The sequence below is a fragment of the Saccopteryx leptura genome, chromosome 4, assembly GCF_036850995.1.
Source record: "Saccopteryx leptura isolate mSacLep1 chromosome 4, mSacLep1_pri_phased_curated, whole genome shotgun sequence".
Classification (NCBI taxonomy): Eukaryota; Metazoa; Chordata; class Mammalia; order Chiroptera; family Emballonuridae; genus Saccopteryx; species Saccopteryx leptura.
The window spans coordinates 39,560,954-39,569,441 of record NC_089506.1 but is presented as its reverse complement, the minus strand read 5'-3'; the positions used below and the strand labels follow the sequence as shown (position 1 = coordinate 39,569,441).

The 8,488-nt window shown below is 39.3% G+C and overlaps 1 long non-coding RNA gene across 1 annotated transcript; it reads left to right on the top strand.

The window, feature by feature from the left end:
• Positions 1-579: 579 nt before the first annotated feature.
• Positions 580-8,155, top strand: LOC136404097 (uncharacterized). The gene is made up of 3 exons (XR_010751231.1): positions 580-697; positions 7,636-7,890; positions 8,055-8,155. It is a non-coding gene; the product is annotated as an uncharacterized lncRNA (long non-coding RNA).
• Positions 8,156-8,488: the final 333 nt, after the last annotated feature.

Below are 8,488 nucleotides of genomic sequence, written 5' to 3'. Positions count from 1 at the left end.
TGTTTCCCCTTATCACAGTGTCACCTGTTCTCCTAGTGTGAATCACCTCCATTTGATTCAAGGACACTTTTTCATAATATAAAACTGACTGAGCACCTATCACCATTCACTCCAGGGGTCCAAAGAGGGCTTCTCCTAGGAGGAGACAGTCCTGTTGTCTTGAAAGGTAGACACAGCTCACAACAATTGAGGGTACAGGAGATGGTAAATTTTTCCAGGTGAGAAGATATAGAGTTGGTCAAGACCCTGAGGCAGGAAGGACCAATATAAACTTTCAGACATAAATTTTCCATTCTGCATCCTTATGATCTCAAGATTGTTGCTTTTGCTATCAGCTGGATACGTCTACAGTGATCAAGATTTCCACAAAAGGACCTTTAGGAAAGATAGAGTGCTGCTCAATCAACTTGCATTGTTCTCCACCTGAGTCTTTAAAACATTTCTAAGTCTTGCAGCTAAATTAAGCAAAAGAAGCCTTTTGACTTCATTGTACCCTTTAAAAATTATTTTTACTTATCACCCCCTAAAACTGTTTTTTTTCTATGTGAAAATTAATAGGTATGACACAGAAATATCCCAAGCTGTGATGACCATCGTTCAAGACAATCAGAACAGCAAATTGGTCACTGCAAACAGAGAGCCCTGTTTCACTGGGTGGGACCAGAGGAAAGAAGCCAGTGCTCCTGATGTTTGGAAAGTCTGTGGCATTATATTTCCATGTCATATTTGCATTTTTCAAATCCATGTTTTCTTTTTTAAATGTGTACCTTGAATTATATACCCTGATGGAATTTTCTTTTTCTTTCTTTCTCTCTTTCTCCCTCCCTTCCTGCCACCCTGCCTTCCTCTTTGCATTTTCCCAGGTATGTGCTTTCCATATATCTATTTTTAGACTGAGTGACATATGGTTGGAGTTTACTTTTCCGTGTTTGTAAAATCTGAGAGTGTTTTATTTCTCAATAAGGTATTTTAGAACAAGGCCATTAATTTTTATAATATAGCACTGGCATACAGGGTTAGGCAAAAGGTGGTTTACAGTTGTTTGTATAAAAATAATGCAATAATAATTAATGAATAATAATAATACAAGAATAAACTCTAGTGTTTTCTGTACTTGCAACTGTAAACCTACTTTTGCCGCACCCTGTCTCAATTATCTTCTTTTGTGTTTCCTTGCTCATGTGTTTCTATCTTCTTTTCTGTTCCTGGAATTCTCTATGTTAACCATCACCCATCCACCTCTGCATTTCCTCAGCATGGTAGAACTCTTTTACTTCCACAAATGCGACACACTCCTTCTAGCCTTCTGCCTCTCATGCTCTTCAATGTCTATCATTACTGCCTTCACTTAGCAAGTTCTTACTCCTCTTTGAGGCTCACCTGAAGTGATTTTGCCCCAAAAGACCTTCCTTAGCCTTCTCTGCTCCCTGGCATCCAATGCTTCCTGATCTGATATTATTATCTGTTGTGGCAACTTTCTTTGAGACAGTATAAGCTCCAGTAAGTTAGGGATGATCTCATAACCAAATCTTAGCATGGCTCCTGGGACAAAGAGGATTCAATAAACATTTTATGGGGTAGTTGAATTAATAGTTAATTAGCTAGCAGCCTAACTGGCCAACAGATCATGGAGGATTACAGGAAGGAGCGGCAGCCTCTGCTGTGGGAGCTTGTTCTTCGCTTTCCTGCAGCTTCCTTTAGCGCCTGTGGTCAGCTCAGGGTCAGTTTCCATGCGCATCTCCAATGGCCCCTATGAAATGCAATCTCGCAAAAGAGCACAACTTCAGTGACAGATCATCTTTGCAGCTGTGCGTCAGGTTCTGACCTATGTCAGGGTCACCAAACACTGTTAGTCAAGTTTGTTAGTCAAGGCTCAATTCTGCCCACCCTCCCCCAACTTCTCATCCACCAGGCGAAGAGGAACAAGCAACGACCCCCCACATTTGCTTCCCTGAGATGTTGGGAAATCTATAGCTTTTGTTCTTTACTTGAATCAAGTTACACCATCAGAGGGACCACATTGCTCTGATTTTTTTTTATGAAACTGCGTTGATGGACTTTTAAAGAATCACCTTCTTAACACTTAGTATTAAAGCTATTTAATGTACACCCCCCCAGAATTTCATATATATCATTTTTTAGGAGCCATAGGAGAAAATATCTAGTATATAAATATCAGAAGATGTGTTCTACCTGCCTGGGTATTTATTTGTTGTCTGTTTAATTTTAGCATACTAGATATCATGTATTTATCTTCGACTCAGCTGCCAGGAGGCTCAGAGCAAAATGTGGTGCCCATTTCCCATCTCTTTGGCCCCTAAGTTATCCATTTTTGTGTTCTAGTCTTACCTTGCTGTTTTTTCTTCTCTTTGCCTTGATCGTTTTAGTATTAATTTTATCATTTTTGTGTTATAAGCATTTTTGCTTCCTTCCTTTAAAAATAGATGAATTTTTAAAGCTTAGATTTTCACTGAATTGCTTTTCCCTATCATCATAATCAATAAGAAACTGATAAAATTCTCTCAAGACTCACAGCATCTGTTATCATTATTAATATAATCTATTAGTGAAATCAAAAACTTTCTTCATTCTCCCTCCTTTCCTTCTTTTTTTTTTCCTTCTTTTTTTCTTCTTCCTCTCTGGTTTACATATTCGTCCATATGTGATATAAACTTCTAATATCAATTTTATATATGTTTCAAGCTGAGCGACTGTTATTGCTGCTTGGTCAGATGGTCCCATATGGATAAGGCCCATATGCATCAAGGGTAAAGGGAAAACTTAAGCTTTTTCTGCTACTTATATATCAAAAGTAGGGACACTCTCAGGAAAGACACCGTGAAGTTTTCACTTTGTCATACGTAAACAATTTCCCATTTTCAAACTGTGCTCTTCTTCCTCTTTTATAAAAATAACGAGGCCCTGGCCGATTGGTTCAGTGGTAGAGCGTCGGCCTGGTGTGCAAAAGTCCCGGGTTCGATTCCCGGCCAGGGCACACAGGAGAAGCGCCCATCTGCTTCTCCACCCCTCCCCCTCTCCTTCCTCTCTGTCTCTCTCCCGCAGCTGAGGCTCCATTGGAGCAAAGATGGCCCGGGTGCTGGGGATGGTTCCTTGGCCTCTGCCCCAGGCGCTAGAGTGGCTCTGGTCGTGGCAGAGCAACCCCCCCCCCCGCCCGAGGGTCAGAGCATCGCCCCCTGGTGGGCAGAGCGTTGCCCCCTGGTGGGCATGCCTGGTGGATCCCGGTCGGGCGCACGTGGGAGTCTGTCTGACTGTCTCTCCCGGTTTCTAGCTTCAGAAAAATACAAAAAACAAACAAACAAATAACCGTGCAGGATATTCATGTTCATTAAGAATGTTCACATCTCTTCTGAACAACACGATGATGCCCCAGGGCTATTATCAACCCACTTTTTCACATCAGAAAATTTAAACTCAGATGAGAAGATTGTGAGTCTGAGATATTGCTTAATTTGTCCAAGGGACGATTTAGTACCTTGATTGAGAGCATTATCTCCAGAGATGGCTAAAACTGGGTTCACATCATAGCTTCTATGTTTTCTCTATGTGACACTCTGCATAACCTCTTACCTTCTATATCCGTTCTAGTAAATATAGATAATTAGTGAATCTGCTTCAAAGACGTTGTAAAGTTAAATGAGAAGATGAATGTAAAAGGCTAAAGTTTAGTGTCTAAAACAGAGTAAGCTCTCAATAGATTTGAAACACTGGATGAAAATTTAAGATTTCTGATTCTAAGTCCAGTATCCCTTCTCATGAAACCATGTTCTTAGTCTAAAAATGGTCAGGATAGATCTGTGATCCAAGTGGAGATGACCTGAAAGTGAATGACAAGGTGTAAGACCAAAGAAACCACTTTAGATAAGCCTGCCTTAGGCCCCATCCTGTGTTCACAGACTAAGCTTCTGATCTCGTGACTTCTTATGTGAACACTGGCAGGAATAAAACACTCCCACAAAAAAAAGTGCCACCCTTCCCCTGGGGAGCCTCCTGAAGGTTCGAATTATAGAGGAAAACTGAATGATTAGCACATAGAAAGACAGACATGGGGTTGTAGAAAGTGTAGACATCAGAGTCTCACCAATCTACACCCTATACACCAGTCCATCAAGGAAGGTCTGAAAAAGGTTTCAATACTCTTTAAACATTCAAAAGAGAATAAAATAGAATAGAATATACCAGACTAACTTGTTCAAGTTCATAATAACCGAGAGAAAAAAAGTTTTGACTTTGATAAGCTGCAACTGAAAGGCCAGGCCAGCCTCTTCCATCAGTTTCTAGTGGCTCACTAGAGTATGATGTCTTAACAAATCCTTTTCTTCTCCAACATAGTCAGTATAACCATGACAAGTCCTAGCAGTGGTGTTAACAAATTATTACATTGCATTTGGGCTGACTGAAAAGCTTTCACCCATCAGTGATGTCTGCCGTGAGCCCCGAATAGAGCAAAATGTCAAAATGTCTAATCCTTGGCTTAGAGATGAAGTTTTCCCTCATCATCCTGCCTATTGAGTCATCTTCAGTATTTGGAGAGAGAACTATGCTCTTCCTCTCTTCTGCTCCCTCCCCCTAAAGAACAGAACTCAGTAAAATGAAAGTCAAGTATCAACAAAACAAAGTTATATTTTTGGATGGCATAATACTGCTACAGCTTTGCTAGTAATTCAAGTCCTGAGCTGTGCAAAATGATTCTCACTGGGAATCAAACATTTGCTTCAGGAGGTCCTCAAGGTGAGGGAAAAACAATTTGTATTTGTTTAAAACATAATGTCATCCATAATGAATAGGGTAACTCGGGCTCAGAAGAGCTTGAAACTACTATGTGTATTTGAAGCTGGATTTCTAGTTCCTGAGATGAGGAATAAATTTACCCTTAAGCTTTTATTTTATTTCTTCATGAAAAAGGTGATTTCCAGTGCCTGAATATTTGGTTTCTTTTCAGTACATTTTTGACTACTGTTATTTACCATCAAGTGATAAGAGCAAAGCCAAGTGCTGAAATCTGCTTTTAAATAGTTACCCTAAAACTTGGGGGTGCTAACATGAGTTGCCATCAGTTCATTTGATGCTTTTTCTTTATAATTTGAACTCTAGAAACAGCTTTTCTTTAAGAAAGAAAAAAAAGCTTTAGAAAAATCAGTTAAAAGCTTTTTGTTTTAACCTTGAAATAACTTCCATTTTGTAAGTAAGTTTTTAGGAGAAAAGTCATAACCCATTGCAATATTACTGACATCTACCCTCAGTAATGTACCCTAAACACATGACAATACAACAGGATGAAAAGACCTCCAAAGTCTTCTTATTTGATCATATCCCAGCAGAAATCTAGGATATGTGTACAGGGAACTATGCCAGAGAACATACGAGGAATAACTTTTTCATTTATTTCAATAGTCAGACTTTCAAAAACTTCTCAATTTTTGGCCTACATTCTCTATAGGGTTTTTCATATTTCAGCCTGATTCACATATAGGCACAGAAATTATTCCAAAACAGGATGATGGTGGGGAGTGACTTAAAAGCAATATAAGTACAAGTGTTATTGATAATGGTTTAGAAGAAAATTAAGAATTCAGAAAGATTCTAAAAAAGAAGTTGATACTTGTGTTATGGTTTAAAGGGTGGTAGAGTTTTGAGTAAAAACCACATAGTCAATTAGATAAGGTGGTAACAAAATTTAAGACTACGTTACAGGGCCTCTAAAAGGGAAGCTGAAATTTATCACTGGCATTGTTACTTTTTTGAGTTAGTTTGCTTTTTGAGTGGGAGAATGTCATCATTAAAACTATGTAAACCTATATATTTTTACTGATTGATGTCACTCCATTAAATTTAGTTTTCTAAATAAAATTTTTAAAAACTGCATTTGGTAAAAGTAATTTGATAGAGGTGAGAATTCTGGGCATGAAACAGGAAGGATAGTCAGCCAGTGAGGGGAAGTCAGTGATGAATAAGTCCCCTGAAAAAACTAAAGGCATCACCAACCAACCACATCAACATTTGCCAACACTTGTGCGAGGAGGGTTGGCGACATTCAGTTAGAGAAAGAACCAGGGGATAGATAGGAGCTGAAAGGGTGAAAAGAACCCAGATTTGGGTGACAGTAGTGCAATGCTTAAGGACAGAATGTGAATAATGGTGTGAAGGGAAAATTCAAAGGGTGCAGAGATGACTGGTGGAGAGAATGGAGGAGAAGGAGGAGTCGCCTGTGTCCTTCTCTCTCTTTGCTGGAAGATGAAGCAATGCCATCATATGGCTGTGACATCAGCTCTTACCTCCCCTGCTCTATTGGACCTTCCTCCAACCGCTTCAGATCAGAGATGAAAATGGTGCCTAACCTGTTCATTTGGTCTTCCGATATGTTATTCAAAAACTATCTCTATCGACCAAGCCTTCTTTGATTTGTCCAGTAGCTTATGTTCTCTCTGTTTCCTAATACTTCCTTTATGTTATTTCAGCAATCACATTAAAATCCTCTGAAGCAGAAACAATGACTTGTACTTCCTTGTGTGTCCAGTGCATTGTAAAAACAGCTTGCATAAAGAAGGTTTTTTTGAGCCTGATCAGGTGGTGGCGCAGTGGATAGAGTGTTGGACTGGGATGCAGAGGACCCAGGTTCAAGACCCTGAGGTCACCAGCTTCAACGGGGGCTCATCTGGTTTGAGCAAAGCTCACCAGCTTGGACCCAAGGTCACTGGCTTGAGCAAGAGGTTACTCAGTCTTCTGTAGCCCCACGATCAAGGCACATATGAGAAAGCAATCAATGAACAACTAAGGTGTCGCAATGAAAAACTAATGGTTGATGCTTATCTCTCTCTGTTCCTGTCTGTCTATCCCTCTCTCTGACTCTGTCTCTGTAAAAAAAAAAAAAAAAAAAAAAAAAAAAGAATTTTCTACTGGCATTTTCATCTTCAATTGGAGGGTCAAGAATAGAAATTCAGTAGATGCCTGTTGATAATCAGATGGTAACAAAAATTTAAAATATTGTAAAGGTACAGTATTTCAGGGTTTGCAAATATACAATTTTCTTAATAGGGTAGCATTTTATATAACTTAATGTTTTCCTGAAGCACCATTACTAAGAAACTAGGGAAAGATCTGCCCTGTTTTTCCTTAGAGGAAAAAAAATATTTTTAGTTTCACCCTCAAGATTCTTCTTGAATAAAAGCTTAAGAATCCTCTGAATAAAAGCCAAGCATTGGCCACATCAGTCATTTTCAATATTAGCCTTTTAATCACTAGGCAGCCTCATTGTAAATGTAGGCAATGAATATTATAAGACGCAAATCAGCAAATGCATGGTAAATATTTTGCTGACATCATGCTTTTTGATTGGTCAAACCAAAACCAGGCCTGCAATGCAGGTACTTCCAGCTGTGTTTCCCATAGACTTGCTGAGTCACCATAACAAACTTGTGTTTATAGAGCTCTTTACCTGGGGGAAGACCCAGAGGTCTCTGTCTATCTCTTTTAAACTTGATGTCCTCTAGAAACTGCAAGAAACCAAGACCATTCCCATTTTTCAAATTGGGAAAATGGAAGCAGAAAAGGACAAATCCACTCCTTCTAGAAACTGATAACTGAGTTGTATTGATTTCTGAATGTTTTGTTTTCCAGAATGGGTGCTGGTCATTAGTGAGAGTACCTGTGTCTCCAAGTTGGCACTTCACTGAAAACCTCGAAGAGTGACAGTGCCTTCTTCCCGCCCAAGGGCTACTCCTCAAATGTCAGCTTTTTAACTCTTCAGCTTCTCTCCTAAACTTGACATTGCTGAACACCAGAAACTACTTCCAAGATCTTCGATATTCACCACCTATGGAGAATCGTTGTTCTCAATTGTCTATCACTGTTCCTATTTCTCTGCTAATGAAGGTATGCAGAAATCCTGTTTTGAATTTAACAAACTATAGAAATGATCCCGGAAAGTATAGTCTTCTGTTTTGAATTTAAGCATTTACCTTTTCTTCTTTTATTCTCTACTTTCAGTATTTGTTCAAATGCTAATGACTGGTTTATTTCATCTGCTATGTGGCAAGCACTGTTCTAGGTTCTTGAGATAAATACTACTGAACGAAATAGAGGAAGCTCCTGGTTCTTATCACCCACTTTACCAGAGAGTCACACACACCCATCCTGACTGCACTGGGTGTCTGAGGTGAGACTCTGGGTGCTGAAGGAAGTCACAACATGATAATCAGTTTTTTGACAACAGCTTAGGAACAGACAGCACCTTATTTCATGTAGATGACAAACATTTGTATAGCAAAGTCCAGGGCCTGTGTACCTACGTATCAACCCAGTTTAGTGTGGGACTCAGAAGTGACATGATGTCATAGGGTTATGTTTAGTTGAAGTAACAAACCAAGTCAGATTTCTTTCTGTCAGAAAACAAGTCTGCCTTAGGAAATTGGCTTGACTGTGAGGACTGGCTCATTCTATTAGATTATCTGACAACCATTTCACATGAATG